The following is a 20207-nucleotide window of genomic DNA, read 5'->3' on the forward strand; positions in this document are numbered from 1 at the left end:
GAACAGTAAAACTCACTATCAATATAAACGAATTTCATTTTTTGCTTTTGAAATGGCCCCACATGGCCAAGTGGGTTAAGGTGTTCGACTTGTAATCTGAGAGTCGCGGGTTCAAATCCCCGTCGCGCCAAACATGCTCGCCCTTTCAGCCGTGGGGGCGTTATAATGTAACGGTCAATCCCACTATCCGTTGGTAAAAGAGTAGCCCAAGAGTTAGCGGTGGGTGGTGATGACTAGCTGCCTTCCCTCTAGTCTTACACTGCTAAATTAGGGAAGGCTAGAGCAGATAGCCCTCGTGTAGCTTTGCGTGAAATTCAAAAACAAAAGAAATCCTATTTAGTATTATCGAAACTTAAAAATATTCAATAGACTAATATTTTAAAGGAATATAGGACTTAAGTGACTTTGTAAACTGGACAAATAAAGCGAGTTTACCAGTTTTATTAGGAGACCGCAGAGTGAATACTTACTTTCAAGGTTACCGTGTTTAGCTCGACGAAAGTTTATCTTGACAGATGGAAGTGTGTGAAACTAAGCACAGTTTATCAGATGCTCCTCGCCTTTTGTGTGTGGAAGTGTTTTTTGTGTGTGTCTGTCAGATATTAAGGATTTTTATTGCTATTATCAACTTTTTTAGTCTCATTTCAATAAGTTAAGTTATCTAGTATAGAATGTTTCCCCTATTTTCTGAACTATTCTGTTGTAATTGTGGGTTTATCTGTTTGATGTTTGTTGGATAAGGTGCTCAACTCACAATCTCTGAGTCGTGGGATCAAAATCTTATACAAAATGTGTTCGCTCTTCCAGCCATGGGAACGTCATAAACTCCTCTTCGACGCTACCGTTAGTTCGTAAAAGATTATCCCAAGTGTTGTCGGTATGTGTTAGGTGCTCTACCTAGCTAGCTGCTTTCCCTAAAATCAGTTCAAAAACAGGGTTTGATTGATTGATTGTTTTGAATTTCGCGCAAAGCTACTCGAGGGCTATGTGCGCTAGCCGTCCCTAATTTAGCAGTGTAAGACTAGAGGGAAGGCAGCTAGTCATCACCACCCACCGTCAAATCTTGGGCTACTCTTTTGCCAACGAATATCAAAAATAGGGACGGTGGTGGTTTGCTTATTATATCTGCTATACAGAAACATAAAGTCCAGTTAATGATAAAATAAAAGCTCTTTATTTTTTCAAGTTATTCATTTAGTGTAACCAACGTTGACTGATAAGGGTTAGTTCAGAAATAGACTGTGTTTAAATATTAATATTACTTAGCCCTAATTTTTGTAATTTTATTTCTTTGTAGAGAATGGTATTTACTATTGACAACACCGAATTATCTATTTGATTAACTGCTTGTCAGTAACATAAAAAAACTTTCTAAATCCTGCACTGTTTACGAATTAACCGATTAACAACCTCACAAGCTCAATAACTAGTCTAATTCGCTTTTTGTGTATGATTCAAATCATGTTTGATAAATCCAATATACCGCAACTTCATGTGAAATGAAAAAAGACAACGTTTCGGCTTCTATACTGAGGCTTTCATTATTTCATAGCTGTCATTGGGTGGATCTGTGCTTTAACAACTACCATGACGTGAACAAGCTTAACAGTCCTCATAGATTCAGTACTGTGGCAATGTACCTATAAGAAACATCACACTTTAGAACTGTTATAATGTGGTTGTGTATCAGTAAGAAAAAGTTTACTTTGTGAATGCTAAGTTGTGAGCATGTCCTAATTGTAGTTTCAGTACTGTGGCAATGTTGTTTTAATGCTGTGACATGTCTGTTTATAAAAAAAAAACACACTAAACTTTGTTGTTTTAATGCTGTGAAACCATGTCTGTCTGTGAAATACCACACTTTGTTGTTTCAAAGCTGTGACAACATGTCTATCTATAATAGATATCACACTTTGTTGTTTTACGGTTGTGACGATAGGTGTCTCCATAGAAAACACACTGCATTTTGTTGTAAAACAAAATGTTTGTTTTACAGTAATGCTGTGACAACATTTCTTTCTATAAGGAACACTCTTTTCAAAGATTTTCATATTATCTAAACTCCTATTTGAACAAATCGATACTTATCCAAACTGTTATATTTTTATCCTCGTTTACCGATGAATGATTTGATTTTCTTTCTCCGCCGTCTTTCAACAATCGGTATCAAACAAATAGACATGCTTTGTATTATTTGCAAGCTATTTTCACGCTAGTCATAGGTAATGTAAACATTATGGTCACTTGGTAACCACTCACTCGTACGAGACGTGACTTAGTGAATGTTTGACGTACTTAGAGATTGCATGCTTTGAAAACTGAAGAATAATTATTTACCTCAAAAATAACGGATCTAACTTTATCATATTTCATTTTGATCTGAAAAGTTCTGAAGCAACTTTAGAAATATCAATATATAATTAAAAATATATATTCTGTCTTTGATTATTATCATTTGTTTCTCAATAATTCTCACACTGCTAAACAAACCGTCACCAGCAATGAACAATAATCCCGAAGTGTATGAAAAGACCCATTAACAAAGGTGTCGTAGAAGGTTTTCTAATATCGAAAGGGAAAGCTGTTATTGTTGAACTTTAAAAGTGAATTGTAGAGAGTTACTATTAAGTTTCATTGCTGAAGTGTCAGAGTTACAATGTGTAGACGATGTATACTACAAGATTTCATAAAAGCAATGACCTGTGTTATTTGGCTATGGCTCTTATGTTCAAGAAATAAATGTATTGTTTTTAGTTTAAAATGAATAATCATAGTTTTCAATAAATAACTTGAAACTCATTTTTAGGCTGCTATTCTCCAATAAAATAACACACAGAGTTACGATTTTGTAACAAAATAAATGATTCATTTAAGTATTACATGATTTTTTAATCTACACATTCTTACACACTTTACAGGGTCTTTGTTTCATGTGCAATTAGATTTACAAAAACTTAATGCTCTATTGAAGTGAGACTTTCAAAAACTTTAGAATGCTACGAGTGCTCTTATTTCACTGTAAGACAGTGCAAGACATGTAAAGTTTGAGTTAAAATAACACGTCATAATAACAAGTGATTAAACAAACGTTTCACAATAAAATGTACTTATACCGACGTTTTAACATAATACGTAACGAAACCTATGTTTCAAAATGACTCATTGTTAAACCAACGCTGATTATAATAGATAATTAAATCGAAATTTCATTAGAACACCTAGTTATATCAGAGTTTCATCTTAACACGTAAATAATTTAAATGTTTATCACAATACGGAGTTAAATCGAAGTTTTGTCATAATGCATGGTTACACCAAAGTTTCATCAACGTCTTTTATCGTGACATAAACTTCAAGGAATTCGTGATGACGAAAAGTTGGCTTGTAAACAATTTACGTTTGCGAAAGTAGGTTTTGTAATTTATTTTTTAGATTAGCTAAAAAAATATTAGCGTTCTGAGTGTTACCATGAAGAGGTAATTGTACTTTCGATGCAAATAAAAATTCGTCAATATAAAACAATACATCCATTGTTAATCAAAATTTAGCCATTTTGACGTTCTGGGACGAGACGGATGTGAGTATTGGTATATATACATATCTAAAAAAGAACAAGTTTCGTCACATAGAGTGTGCACTGTTTCAGCTTTCTATCCATCTACTAAGTTAATGGAACAGAAAACTAATAATGTGAGGCCATAAAGACCGTAACGTCATGCGGCTTCTCTATAGGATCAAGCTAGGGAAGTTTTAACTTCCAACAGAGACGCCTAGTCTGCATGGAAAATTTAGAATATGAATTGTTTTCACACAGAAATTGCATAGTGACTACAGTTTCTGTTTAAATCATTTGAAGTAGCATGTATACTATTATTTATATGTTGAAGTCAGTCAGTTTATTAATGTTTATATGATGTTTATACTAGAAAAGGAATGACAACGCTCGTAATTTATAATATACATTTTGTATTATATATTCCAAGTAGCCAGAGAACCTAAAAAAATCATAACTTCAACGAACAGCGTAGGATTGAATATCGTTAGAAAAATACTGTTTCCAAGTGATTTCTAGAACCAGAATATTTTTGTCCTGATCACAATTATCAAGATACACAACATGACCAAAAGTATGTGGACACCCTTTCTAATTAGCGGGTTCGGCTATTTCAGCCACACCTATTGCTAACAGGTGCATAAAATCGAACATACAGCCATGGAATCTCTATATATAAACATTGGCAGTAGAATGGATCGTACTGAAGAGCTCAGTGACTTTCAATGTGTCACTGTCATAGGATACCACCTTTTCAACTTGTCAGTTTGTTGAATTTCCGCACTGCTAGAGCTGCCCCGGTCAACAGTAAATGCTGTTATTGTGAAGTCGAAGCGTCTAGGAGCAACAACAGCTCTACCACGAAACGGTAGGCCACTCAATCTCACAGAACGGAACCGCCGAGTGGTGAAGCGTGAAAACATCGTATGCCCATAGTTGTAACGCTCACCACCGCGTTCCAAACTGCCTCTAGAAGCAATGTCATCACAAGAACTGTTCGTTGGGAACTTCATGAAATGGGTTTCTATGGCTGAGCAGCAGCACACAAGCCTAAGATCACCATGAGCAATGCCAATCGTCGGCTAAAGTGGTGTAAACACATCGCAATTGGAATCTGGAGCACTGGAAACGCATTCTCTGGAGTGATGAACCACGCTTCACTAGCAGCTGGAAGACGAATCTGGGTTTGGCGGATGCCAGGAAAACAATACCAGCCTTAATGCATAGTGCCAACTGTATAGTTTTGTGGAGGAGGAATAATGGTATGGGGCTGTTTTTCATGGTTTGGGCTAGACTCTTTAGTTCCAGTGAAGGGAAATCTGAATGCTACAGCATACAATAACATTGAACAATTGTGTGCTTCCAACTTTGTGGCAACAGTGTGGAGAAATTCCCTTTTTTTCAGCATGACAATGCCCCCATGCACAAAGCGAGTTACATAAAGACATGGTTTGCCGAGGTTGGTGTGGAAGGACTTAACTGACGTGAACAGAGCCCTGACCTCAACACGCATCGAACACCGTGGAATGAATTGGAACGGCGGCGGCGAGCCAGGCCCTTTCACCCGACATCAGTGCCCAACCTCACTAATGCTCTTGTAGCTAAATAGGAGCGAATCCCTGCAGCCATGTTTCAAAATCTAGTGTTTACATACTTTTGGCCATGTAGTGTAAGACTGACTGACGATATTGTTTGGTATAATTGTTTTTGTTTTGTTTTGAATTTTGCTTAAAGCTACACAAGGGCTATCTGCACTATTCGTTCCTAATTTAGCAGTGTAAGACTAGATGGAGGGCAGCTAGTCATTACCACCCACCGTCAAATCTTGGACTATTCTTTTACCAGTGAATAGTGGTATAACTACCCACATCTGAATGTGAGAGAATGTTTGGTGTGACAGGGTTTCGAATCCGTGACCCTCAGATTGTGAGTCGAGCTTCTTAACCACCTGGCCATGCCGGGCCGATATTGTGTGAATAATCTGACTTCATGATAGCTGATAAGTTGCGAGAAAGAGCTAGCAAGGTTTGTACACTCGAGAAAATCAGTTAAAATCTTTGTTACTAGAGTGAAGAGTATCGAATAACACAAAATGTTCAGATACTCCACCCTCAGACACGTGTTCAAAACCAGTTTATTTTTAAAGCCAAGCGAAAGTCTGATATCTTCAGGATTTATTTTGATACAGAACTAAAATGACGAAAAAGTATATGCTTATGTACAATGAATGAACCAAACTATTTATCTTTCCTGGCTCCTAAGCCTTAAGTTACGAAGATGACTTTTACAACATGATAAACATTAAATCTCTTTCTCAGCAAGTAAACCCTTCTTCTCCCTCCAGCGGAAAGTCTGCAAACTTATAACATTATAATCAGGGTTCTGAGACCTGTGGTAGGCATACCACAGATAACTATTTGTGTAGCTTTGTATTCAACTACAAACAAACACATCTAGCTCCGCTTTGTTTAAATCAAACGACCAACAAATCTAATGGTAGATAACTGACACACATACAACGTTCCTATCATCAAGCTGAAGTATACCCTATACCCACTGAAATCGTAATATATAGATTAATAAGTCCCTACCCCGACTCACTTCCCCCATGGCTAGACGGTAAGTCCGAGATCTTAAAATAATAAAAATCAATTTTGATACTACCCCTGGTAGGTAAAGTAGAGATATCGTACAGTGTAGCTTTATGTTTAATAACACTGTGTAACACAAATTTTGTTCCTGGATAGTGTGTGTTATTTCTTAATTGCTTTTGTTGTAAAAGTACAGAAAATGGCCATTATTCACTTCAAACTTTGCTTTCGTGATCTGGATAGTAAAATTTAGACATTAACCTATTTTCTACGTGAAAACAGGCAAATTTGTACATTTTCATTTACATAAGGTCTGAATAAAACAACATATGAATCAAGATTTACATGTATGTACACTGAAGTTATATAAAAATGTTTAGAAGTGAGTGGGTTTTCGAGATTTGTGACTGTAATGTAAATCCCTTTCACGTATCAGCCCCCAAATATAGTCTCCCATCATGTTTTCGTTACATGTTCCTTGGTAGCAGGCGTTCAAAGTCCAGTATATCTTGGTGGAAGTGCTCGTCTCGCTCCTCTGAGTATGCTCCCATGTTTTTCTTGAATTGATCAAGATGAGCATTAAGGATATGGACTTTCAGGGATATCCTGCAGCCCATTTTACCGTAGTTCTTTACCAGAGCATTAACTAGTTCCACATAATATTCGGCCCTGTGATTGCCTAAGAGGCCCCGAACCACTGCGACAAAGCTGCCCCAAGCTATTTTTTCCTTCATACTGAGCTTCTTGGGGAATTTTGTGCACTCCAGGATCTTCTTTATTTGTGGTTTAACGAAGACCTCTGCCTCAGACAGCTTAGGGTAGAAGTTTAGAAGGTACTTAAAGGCTGCTGACTTCTTATCAATACCTGTGACAAATTGTTTCACAAGACACAATTTTATGTGCAATGGTAGGAACAACACCTTCTGGAGGTCCACTAATGACTCACACTTGACACTGTGCCTCCTCACAGAGAACTCGGTCCGTTGTAGCCAGTGCTTCCTGTTGTAGTGCGCTACGGTGTCCCTGCTGTTCCAAAGGCAAAGATAACAGGGAAACTTGGTAAAGCCTCCTTGGAGACCCTTCAGGAATGACACCATTTTGAAGTCTCCCATAACCTCCCAGCCATACTCATCATACTTCAAGACTTCTAACAAGGTCTTGACGCTGTTGTATTTTTCTTTGAAGTTCGCCGAATGAGCCAGGAGAAGAGACGGATACTTATTCTGAAAATTCTGGTAAATTCTACAATATTCTAGAAAGTTCTTGAAAATTCTTTATCAGCTATTCAGCACTGAATCTACCTGGAATGTTCTGGGAAATGGGTAAATTTGAAACTTTCATTATCCAGCTCAGAAAAGCAAAGTTTGAAGAGAAAAATAGGTCTTTTCCATTTACTTTAGGCATAAGCAATTGGGAAATAACACTTTCTGTCCAGGAACAAGAAAAAGTAAAAATTTTGTTACACTGTAATAAACGAACAAGTTAGCCTTTAGTTGTTTTAACATTCATCTGTGAAACTTTGGAAACACTGGTGAATAAAAAGTACAATTTGAAAGAAAAAATATTAATAGATAGCTGAATAACAAAGGAAGCTTACTATTTAATTTATTAAACAATATATTCATATGTATTTTTCATTAATAAACCGCATTATATATTATTGTTGAAATACAGCAATTGAAATAGCTATAGGCGAACACAAGCAACCAGTTATAGCTTCAGACGGTGAAATTATTTGGGTTACAAAATTAAACAGTGCAGAGTAATACACAATGATCTTCCAGTGGGACAGCAGTATGTTTAAGGACTTAGTGTTAAAATTCAGGCTCGATTCATTTCCTTGGGAACAACAAGATAGCTCAAACACACAAAACCACATTATTTTTTTATAGCGTCATACATTTTATCAACGTACAATTGTGGAATATCTTCCCAAATATCCTGTATTATTCCTCACAATTTAGCCAAGTTGTTTGGTTGCCTTTTCACCTTATATTTGCGTAAGTCCAGACAATCTCAACAATGTTCGCATCAGGACTTTGTCTAGGCTAAGTCATGAGAGTTCCGTCGGGGTCTTTGCTCTCATGGTTTCGTTTCACCATATTTGCTATGCTTGGTAAAATTGTCTTATGCGTTTTCGGTCGTGTTTCTCAGTTGAACCCAAATCTGCCTTTATTTGTCAGCAACCGACAAGATGACAACAAATTGCTACTGACTCTTATTGCTGCTAACATTGATTATGATACCACTGTTTTCTCTCTAGTTAAACAACTGCCCATATAGCTGTTGCTGTTGATATTAATTATGATGCCATTCCTCTCCTCCCAGCTAAACAACTGCCATTGATTGTTGTTGCTGCTGCATAATTATATTGTATTTATTTGTAAAAAAGACACTACAACACGTATTTACAGCTAAGCCTATCTCACTGTTTGTGGTTCGATATCCATTTCAAACTTTACGTTTGGTTATATCTTCTCAGAAGCTGATTACGAGCTGTTACTCGCCCATTGAAACCACTTTATGCTAATGTGTATTTCTTCTCGAGGTAATGCTAATACTTTTGTTTAAGGCAAGTTTGTTAGCAAGATCTGTACTCGAATGTCATCTATTACATAAAACAGAAACCTGTCGTGAGATACGTAATATCGCTTTTCAGAATTCTGGTCTTTAGTTTCGACTACTTTCATTAATAACTGTGCCAGTTTCACGTATACTGTTTGAATTTTTGTATACAGCTCCAACTGAAACACGGAGTCTTGCCACAAATTTAGGACGCAGTTACCATAAAGTATTTCACTTCTGAAAGCAATGAACAGGTTTACACTAGTACTAGTCACTCATCGCCATTGTGGAAGGTATTTGGGTTTCAAGACTGGAGTATATAAAAGTTAAAGAATTTCCCTTCAATTCAATCATGATTTAAAAGGTATACTTATAGCACTTCGCGACAAAAAGATGTCTGTCTGCACTTTCGTAAGTTGTATTACTGATGTGACACTTTCCGATTGGTTGGGTGAAGTCCAACCATAATTTAACTTATGAGCTTGCGACTACATTTCATTTTTACACAATAAAAGGAAGGATCCACATAGCAGATCTGCTTTTTGTATAATTTTTTCTCACTGTTTCCATGATTATCTCCAAATATGTATATGTATACATATATGTATGTGTATTACTTATATGGTTCCAATTTTGGTGTACAACTATCAAAAGTTTCCCAATCTCAGTTCATGTGTTCGTGCGTATTCAAAAATATTTTGAGCTTTTAATACCATAATGAATACATTTGCTGACGTGGTTTCTGTCAAAGGTAAAATATAGCAATTTTATTTTAACAGAAGTCTTTTGTTACCTGACTTTATACTCCGCATTAAAGTGAAATAAAATATGGTAATATTTTTCATGCTTGAGTTTAACAGTACTACGTAGGTCGCATGCATGCAATACTGCTTATATTTTACCTGCAGATTTCTTTTTATTTGCATAATGTAATTTTGTAGTATAGTTGAAGTTTACTAAATAGTCATAATTAAAGGTACTTAAAGGGAGGACATTAGTACGAAAGTACATTGATTCAAGCATGCCTGACTATGTTGCTCCAGATTTAGTTACCTCAAGTGTCACATCTGTACAGAGCAATGGTAAAAAATCACTTAAAGGGAAGACATTAGTACGAAAGTACATTGATTCAAGCATGCCTGACTATGTTGCTCCATATTTAGTTACCTCAAGTGTCACATTTGTACAGAGCAATGGTAAAAAATCACTTAAAGGGAAGACATTAGTACGAAAGTACATTGATTCAAGCATGCCTGACTATGTTGCTCCAGATTTAGTTACCTCAAGTGTCACATCTGTACAGAGCAATGGTAAAAAAATCACTTAAAGGGAAGACATTAGTACGAAAGTACATTGATTCAAGCATGCCTGACTATGTTGCTCCAGATTTAGTTACCTCAAGTGTCACATCTGTACAGAGCAATGGTAAAAAATCACTTAAAGGGAAGACATTAGTACGAAAGTACATTGATTCAAGCATGCCTGACTATGTTGCTCCAGATTTAGTTACCTCAAGTGTCACATCTGTACAGAGCAATGGTAAAAATCACTTAAAGGGAAGACATTAGTACGAAAGTACATTGATTCAAGCATGCCTGACTATGTTGCTCCATATTTAGTTACCTCAAGTGTAACATCTGTACCGAGCAATGCTAAAAAATCACTTAAAGGGAAGACATTAGTACGAAAGTACATTGATTCAAGCATGCCTGACTATGTTGCTCCAGATTTAGTTACCTCAAGTGTCACATCTGTACAGAGCAATGGTAAAAATCACTTAAAGGGAAGACATTAGTACGAAAGTACATTGATTCAAGCATGCCTGATTATGTTGCTCCATATTTAGTTACCTCAAGTGTAACATCTGTACCGAGCAATGCTAAAAAATACACATTTCTACATCATGGCTACCATGTGAGTAATAGTTCTGTAACAGTATAACTAAAAATGGACAAAACAGCCGATCATTTGAATACAATTGGAAAAAAAAGTTTATCTCAACAAACGAACTGTTATTACATTAAAGTTGATTGTGAAAGACGAACAGTTAATATCTACGAATGGTTGTGATATACTGAACAGCAACGTTTCTGATACTCCCACAGAAACCTTCAGAAAGGCACTGTACAAAGAATATTCTTCATTTTTACACTGTAGCTTTATACCATGAAAGCCTGCAGTTTTCTAAGACGTAGTTTCAATCTTGTTCTATTACGTTCACCTATTGGTATTAAGACATTAATAGGGCACAAAGGTCTACTGAAAAGCATTGTCATACTTTACAACAAGTTGCAGGGGAAAATGGCTAAGAAAGAACCAGTAATGTTTATTGTGCTTTTAACGCTACATGAATTGACCATAAAACAGTATTTTGAATGAGATAGAAATTTCTTTGCTATGTTGCTGTTGGTGTAAATATAGAAGGCAATACAACTTACGTTGCAGGTGGTGCACTGGTATTTATGGTTGTTTCTCTGAACATTAGGTATTAAAATTACAGCTGTGATAATTGCTTGTGATGGTTAAAAATGTAGAATTTGCCATGCTTGATATACGCTGCACACGAAAGTTAATTTGAAACACCACTACACATGTAAAAATGTTAACTAGTGGAAATGGCAAATATGTTTAATAGAAGGTTCTTATTGATTTGCACCAGTTGTAACAATAAGAAGTTTTACAACTGGGAAATAAATTACAGTAATATCAGATTCAATAGTAGAGTGTTACTTAGCGTTAATTCTGCAACACGAACTTAGGAAATAAATTACAGTAATTTCAGATTCAATGATAGAGTGTCACTTAGTGTTAATTCTGCAACACGAACTTTAAGTTCAAAATGTAATAAAATTTTGCAATACATATTTAAACTTGCACAAGTCTAAGGAAGTGAGCGTACATTTAAATCCACAAGAATGTTTGATAATATATTTGGCTTATTTAACTCCGGAAATCCATTTCTTAAGAACTACAAGACTCCAATGAAACATGTTGGAAACTTTTTCTAGTAAAAACAGAAAATTGTATATAGCCAGTCAACACACATCATTACAAATGGACGTAACTCAACATAAGACACCATTCAATGGGTTTATAACCACAACCGAATATAATAAGCAATTATAATTATAATTATAACCTTTAGGATTACCTATTCACCCTCTTTGAATTATCTTTTTGCATATAAAATTAAGTCAGAATCACTTGAACTCCCCCCGTTTTGTGTTTATGCAACTGAACATATTGTTTATCAATTAACTACTTGCTATTTGTAAGTTCACAGCTGCATATAAAAGACTGATTCTTCCACAGAAGCGTCAGTTTACCTTTACACAACAGTTGTTTCCCGCTGATACAGCCGTAAGTCTACGGATTTATAACGCTAAAATCAGGGGATCGATTTCCCTCGATAGACTCAGCAGATATCCCGATGTGGCTTTGCTAAAAGAAAACATACACAACGGTTTTACTCTAATAATTTTTTTCCATACTAGCAAATACAAATTTTATGTCATTTTTTACACACACCATATGTTAAAGCTCATTCAAAACACACAATGACCGTTACTTTCTTATGACAGCCAAATGTCTCGTCATCTAATTGATAATGCACGTGAATGTAATAACGAGATTTGAACTGTCTCTGTCCACTACTTGGTGAACCCAAAGCCAAAGGAAAGGGTTTGGAGAAATTCGTAAAAATCTCCATTGAAAGATACAAAAACCCTACTAGTATTGTTTTGTGACAGATAAAGCTGATTAGTTTATTTATTTATTTTGTTCGTATATGTTCTTTGTGTGGGGTAAATGTAAGTTAGTTGTATATAATTATCCTGGAGCAGTTGTTTGTACATGTATTTGAATTACAGTGTAGTGTATTTCAGAAGCCCTGAATTACAGCTAGACAAGTATACTCTGCATGTATCTGAAACACATCAGTAATTAGTTTAACAATCACTTTCAAGTTGTTTGCACTGACACGTCAATACATTCATCTAACAAGCAAAGTATGTTGCCATGAAGAGATAGTATATATCCATAAGGTCAGTTCAGTGACATAAATACAATTAACTACCTTCGTCATACACAATGAAATATTCCTCACTTCCTAAGTACTTGTATTCGCGGCATTTGCTGAATATTAATTTGGGCATTTTGACAACATAAATGCCACCTGCGCCTCAGTGGTGAGTCTGAGATTTTATAATGCTCAAAATCAGGATTTGATAAGCGCTGTGGGCAGATTACAGTTAGCCCATTTTATGGATTTATGCTTAAGAATAAACAAACATAACATAAAATGTTAACAGCGAAATTAATTAGAAAACGGCTTAACAATGATACAGAAATAATATTTGAATTATAAATGTTAAAAGTGTGATGCCAAAGCTAAAGTCTTTGGGCCTAACATTTGCTTGATAAATTGAATTAGAAACAGTGGCGGATTTAATAAACCACAAAAAAGACATAAATTATTTTTATGGTTGATTTTTTCGGTGATATTTTTCAAACCATATTTACTTTATCCAGTCCAGCTTGTATGAATGTAAGTTTCGTAGCCGTGCATACATATAAAAGTTAATTTATGACTACTATAAAGGCCCAGCATGGCCAGGTGGTTAGGACGCTTGACTCGCCATCTGAGGATCGCGAGTTTGAATTCCCGTCGCACCAAACATATTCGCCCTTTCAGCCGTGGGGCATTATAACGTAACGGTCAATCCCACTATTCGTTGGTAAAAGAGTAGTCCAAGAGTTGGCGGTGGGTGGTGATGACTAGCTGCCTTTTCTCTAGTCTTTCATTGCTAAATTAGGGATGGCTATCGCAGATAGCTCTGGTGTAGCTCTGCACGAATTCAAAACAAACAAACAAACAACACTGCTGTAAAGGGACATCCTTTGTAACGGTGGTTCACAAACTGGTGTTTCCCAGGCGGTCTCAAGATTTGTAAAAATATTATCTTTAAATACGTTTCTGAGCACGTAACAAATAAATAATTTTAGATATTTCAATAAATATAACTAAAATCATTGTTTATGCTTGAATCTTTAAAAAAAAAGAATAAAATTCAATGAAAGCATGGTACCAGACGATGCGTGTTATTTAGGTTTCCATTATATCATGAGGGAGGTCTTAAGCCAGTGTGAGACATGTCTTGGGAGGGGGCTTTCAAAACTAGTACATTTGAGGGTTACTCTAAAATATGTTTCTAAAACAAGTTTTTTTTTCAACTACATAACTTTCTGGAGCTTAACTCGTAAAAACATATCTGGATAATCGTAATAATCCGTGATAGAAAGCAAAGGAAACCGTGCTATGATATTTCATCCATACCACATCAGTTATATCTAGTGCTGTTGAGGCCTATCGCTCGGCCAGGCATGGCCAGGTCGCTAAGGAACTCGACTCGTAATTTGAGGGTCGCGGGTTCGAATCACTGTCACAGCAAACATGTTCGCTCTTTCAGCCGTGGAGGCTTTATAATGTGACGGTCAATACCACTATTCCTTGATAAAAGAGTAGCTTAAGAGTTGGCGGTGGGTGGTGATGACTAGCTGCCTTCCCTCTAGTTTTACACTTCTAAATTAGGGACGGTTAGCGCCGATAGCTCTTGAGTAGCTTTGCGCGAAATCGAAAAACAAACAAGCCTATCGCCCAATAATAGGGGTTGCTAGGCTGACTGAGATACTATACACAAAGTAGTGTTCAGGAAACTATACGTGTTATTTGTTTCCATGGTGTTGATCAGATTAAGAAATAAGCTGTAATTATTATAAATTTTAATATAGCTTTCAACATTAATTAGAAACATTTAAGCTATAGATCGAAAGGAAATGTATATAACGAGGTTCGATACCAAAGAAACTTGCACGTGAATATTTGAAACCAAGGCAACTGGGTTCAGGTATACAACAGTATTAAGTGTATCGAGTATCAAGTACTTATAAATACACGTATACGTTTCTTAAGAAAATTTGTAATAAAATCTTTAAGCCAATAAACAGATACCTTAAATGTAATCGCATACTATCAGTAGCACATTTTGAAATATTCATATTAAACTCTGTGTGTTTTTCTTACAGCAAAGCCACATCGGGCTGTCTGCTGAGTCTACCGACGGGAATCGAACCCCTGATTTTAACATTGTAAATGCGTGGACTTACTGCTGTACCAACGGGGTACATTAAACTATGTGGTCAACACTTTGCATTTAATTATTTATGTAACTAAAGTAATAAAACAAATAAATAACTCACGGACGTTTTGCCGCCATATTAAATAATGGTGAACCAATAATTCGCTTAAAAAATATTTTTTCAATAAATAAATAATAAGCAACGTGGTCGTAATTTTATTTTAACATTTATATACAATCTAATTAATATTTATTTCTCATTCATTTGGTGATTTTGAGATTAATCTGAAAGGACACTATTGTTATATTTGAATACAGGTCAGACATCGCCAGGTGGTTAGGGTGCTCGACTCGTAATATGAGCACAGATAACCCATTGTGTTTAATTTCAAGCAAAAGACAGCCAGTGTTACGTTGATGCCACAACGTGTTTTTAGTGTAAGAATAGTATTTTGTTCTTTCTTTTACATAAATATTTAAATCCATTATTTGTTGTCCATGCAAATTTCTTCTCTCGCCAACAAATCCCTTCGATTCTCTTGTTATTGAAAAAACTGGTTACTCAACTGCTGCCTTTTCAACTCGCATCACACAATAATTATTATATCTCTTGAAAAGTTATGCACGTTCTGGAAGTTTCACCTATCAAAATATAATATATAATATTTATTAATGAATTTATTTTATACCTCATTATTTACGCTGTCTTCAAGTCTTCTGAAGAATAGATAAGGTGTGTAGAAATTATCTTTTAGTAAAGGAAAAATAAATAGAACTATGTACAATGTCTTTATTCTTTGAATTCAAACACTGCCACTAAAGTAAACGCTTTCTGACTTGGACGTTTGTATGACCATTAATAAAGCAGCTTTAAATCCCATTTCTTTCTGTTTACATATTTCAACTAATGGAATGTGATATTTTAATTTCAAGTGGTCGTTTTTAACGCTCGGCAACCAATAAAACGCCATTTTCTTTGCATATTCTAGAATAAATTGTCAAAGAATACGAAGTAAGTTTCCTGTTTCTTCCTGACCCGGCTGCTTGGTGTTCTAGCTAAGTTATTTTTTTTCTAAGTGTTTAAAATGATCTCAGTACGAATCCAATTTCATGTACGATAAACGTCAACAACCTTTTGTTCTGTGCTTTGTCAGAAATTTCACTGGACACAAGGGGGCCTTCCTGATTGGAGTTCCTCTAACTTCCTTATTAACTGGAACTGTTTAGAAGGAAATAAAATCAGACTCCCATGGGATTGTAATCCTAATTCGCTTTCTGACGGACCCACGTTCCTATGGCGCCGTTCTTTAGGAGAGGTAAGTGAGTTTGTTGATTGTCACTTGCTGAAAACGTTTGAAATACGAACTTAAATGTATGATACCAGGCGCCATGTAATCAAGATACGCAATCGTTAAGATGAAGCATGGACATGCATGTAAACGAAACTCAGTGTTTTTGTGCTAAGATATTGTGTTTATACTATCATAGCATGTATTATAATTATGGTCATTTCGTCGATCGAAGAAATGAACATGTTTAATTATAATTTTAATTATAATTATGAAAATAAAATATTTCACAAATTATTGATTTTTTGTTTGTTTAGAATTAAGCACAAAATCTACACAATGGGCTATCTGTGCTCTGCCCACCACAGGGATCGAAACCCGATTTTTACCGTGAAAGTCCACAGACATACCACTGTGCCACTGTGGGCGTTAAAATATTGAATAATAAAAAAAGAAGGCAAGATATAAGACGAAATGTAACCGACGTGAACTTGGATTCAAGTTCTATATGAAATATTGCCCTAGTTTTGTCGCATATTATTAAGTGTTAAGATAAAAACATAAACAAAACGTTCGAAATATTCCATATCTCATAGTAATTTACGTACATAATTTGTATAACTCTCTAATACATCCATATATTCATATTCGACAGGTTATAGTGCAAACTGTATTTTAAATTGCTACCCGCTATTACCAGTGAAACTGAACAGATAAGCGTTAATTACATTTCGGGTAAATGTTCAGGAACCATTTGAACTTTATATAAATTTTGTAACGATTTGATTTTTTTCATGAAAGCTAAGAATCGGATATAAAAATGCTTCAAATCCAGGTACAAACGATAAAAGTATGATTAAGAAAGTGATTACTGTACATTTTATTATTAATTTGCAGTTAAAACTGTCTAAACTACATCTTTCGATTTAATGAGCAGTTAATAAGCAGTTAGTATACGACATGTTGTCACGATGATATGTTGAAAAAGTAGTGGCTACAACACTGTCCGGTACAAATATGCAGTTATGACACGGCGAAGTGGATATTATACCCTTTCTGACAAATACAATTACACGCCTTAGTGTTAAAATCCAGTACAGAAGAAGTCAATTTACTACAGAATCATAGGGTTCTAATATCCTGTTTGTCGCCTTTGTTTGTTTGTTTGTTAAGTTTACCAGGGACAAATTACAGGTTTGTAATTAAATAGTGTTTGTTTGTTTTGAATTTCGCACAAAGCTACACAAGGGCTATCTGCGCTAGTCGCCCCTAATTTAGCAATGTAAGACTAGAAGGAAAGCAGCTAGTCATTACCACTCACCACAAACTCTTGGGCTACTCTTTTACCAGCGAATAGTGGGATTGACCGTCACATTAGAACGTCCCCACGCCTGAAAGGGCGAGCATGTTTGGTGTGACGGGGATTCGAACCCACGACCCTCAGATTATGAGTCGAGTACCCTAACCACCTGACCATGCCGGGCCTGTATTTATCTCTCCTGAAAATTATTTACCTCATTATTGTCAGTTTAAGAGACGAAATAATCCCCAAGCGGATCAGTCATAAGTTTACGAACGTACAATACTAAAATTGTGGGCTCAATCCTCCGTGGTGGATACATCAGATAACGTAATGTGTAAGCTAATCAAATATACAACTAAATACGAAAAATAATATATCTGTGAAGTCCTTTGCAATTAAAGATTTTCTATACTATTTGGAAATTATTTTGTATACTATTTTGAAATAATCGAAGTTATTGTAAACTTAAACACGAATATTCAACAATTAATCGAGGAAAGGAAAGATAAATATTAATATATGTAACACTAAACTTTCAGCCCTATAGGTATGATCTTCTAACAGCCGTTATCTACTTGTCAAACAAGGTATATTTTGAGCTATTTTGAGCGCTATGTTACGGTGAGTAGTAGGAAAAAGCTTTGAGTTTTAATATCACTTATTAGCTGCTTCATAAATTGCAAGATTTGTTATACAAATTTCTTGTCATTTTTTGGCTATAAAGAAACGTATTGTAGCTTCAGTGGTCTTCACGTTCCTTAAATATACATAAGGGATCGTCAGGTGTTCTTGGTTATTCGAAGGCACTTAACTTCATATTTAGAGGAAGTCTTTGCAGTGAATTCATTAGTTATCAAACATGTATGATGGAAGAAAGGGCCACTAGCCATGAGTGGATGTTACTAAGTAAGATAAATTGGCCACTACTGTACACTTGTCTTCGATACGTCTGCATGACCTCAGAAAAGACAAGTGCAATTAGTATAAAAAAAAGGATGTATCTTTTAAGCTATTTTCCAACATTTTGTTGAAGGTGAAGAAGGGACCATTTTTATCTGGTCATTAGTGTGTTATATAAAACAGATAATAGAATTTATAGAAAAAAAATCCAAGAATTTTTGTCATAAAAATATCTGCCATTCATCCACAAAGAATCACAAACACTCAAAACAGAGACCATGTTTGTGTAACAAAGAGCTTTATAAAATACCACACTCTCTTTGAAAGGTCGACAATAACACTGCAGTAGATGTTAAGTTATTTGAGCCTTGACTAAACCACTGTTTTTGTCGTAAAAACAGATCCCAACTCTGACTAAATCGGGGTATTTGTCACAGAAAAGATCTGCCATGCATCTACAAAGATTCACAAATACTCGAAACAGAGACCAGGCTAGTGTAACAAAGAGCTGTGTAAAATAACATGGACTATCAGAAGGATTGTCAGTAACACTGCATTGGAAGCTACGTTATCTCAGTCCTGTCTAAACCCTTGTAACATCAGCAAAGTGTGAACAATATTTTAGAAATATGTAAGAACTCCACTCACTGAATCACTTAACTGTACAGACAGGTGTTCTTGACTGCACCTTGAAAAAGAACTAGCTCTGGGAAGGGAAGCACTGAGTGTATCTTGACGAGAAATAAATATGATGTATAAGAAAGTGGGAAGGGAAGCACTGAGTGTATCTTGACGAGAAATAAATATGATGTATAAGAAAGTGGGAAGGGAAGCACCGAGTGTATCTTGACAAGAAATAAATATGATGTATAAGAAAGTGGGAAGGGAAGCACCGAGTGTATCTTGACAAGAAATAAATATGATGTATAAGAAAGTGGGAAGGGAAGCACTGAGTGTATCTTGACAAGAAATAAATATGATGTATAAGAAAGTGGGAAGGGAAGCACTGAGTGTATCTTGACAAGAAATAAATATAAGAAAGTCTAGAGGAGAAGAAGTAAACTGTCTATTGGGATAATTTATAGATAAGACTTCCCAGAAGCTACATGTAAGGAGACATCAAAACCAGGCCTTAACAACAGAGATATTAATTATTAAATAGTAACATAGGGTATAGCTTTACTTCGGTAGCTTTAGTAACAACTGAAAGTCTATAAACTCAGTGCAGCCACTTCTAATACCTTGAGAGAGCTCATGTATTTCTTTAAAAATCAAAAACAAGATAGTTACACGCTACTCATTTAGGAGTTGTCAAAAGGACTTTCTTGAGTAAAATTACTCCATTAAAAGACAGAGCACGAGTCTTAATGATAATGTCCAACACACAGTTGATAGAGCAGTCTTGTGGCAGAACTCGACAAACAACGTATGCTGTTGTTTGACATTACACCCAACTGAAAGAAAACGATCTTATGAGAATAAGGTTGGAATATACAATCTACCATCTATAGCACTAGTGTTTGATTTGACAGCCAACAGAGGGCCACAAAGATTCTTTAGAAAACTATCAGCACCAAGCAACTAAGGAGTGAATGTATATAATTCTATATATGTTTAGATCGATTACATTCAAAACGGGTGATTAGAACTATCACTATTGGCCCACAGAAAATATTTGTGAACCATTTGTCTCATACGTTTGACTGTACAATCGAATAACATCATGAACGCGTCTTCAGGTAGCTGAAGAAGTTACCTGTCATCTTCTCTCGTATACTAACACTTTGTCGGTCTATAGATTTAGTACATGCCTCAAAAGTTAGCACTAGTTTTAATAAGTAGTCTCGCAACTTTGATTTAATAGAACGC

The 20207-nt window shown here is 35.6% G+C and overlaps 1 long non-coding RNA gene across 1 annotated transcript in view; it reads left to right on the forward strand.

Moving 5' to 3' along the window:
- Nucleotides 1-20207, forward strand: part of LOC143248392 (uncharacterized) — a 75257-nt gene that overhangs the window by 44819 nt on the left and 10231 nt on the right. Inside the window, exon 2 of the long non-coding RNA XR_013026962.1 lies at nt 16001-16162. This is a non-coding gene — a long non-coding RNA (uncharacterized LOC143248392). The remainder of the gene's footprint in view (nt 1-16000; nt 16163-20207) is intronic.

This window comes from Tachypleus tridentatus, chromosome 4 (genome assembly GCF_004210375.1).
Source record: "Tachypleus tridentatus isolate NWPU-2018 chromosome 4, ASM421037v1, whole genome shotgun sequence".
Taxonomy (NCBI): domain Eukaryota; kingdom Metazoa; phylum Arthropoda; class Merostomata; order Xiphosura; family Limulidae; genus Tachypleus; species Tachypleus tridentatus.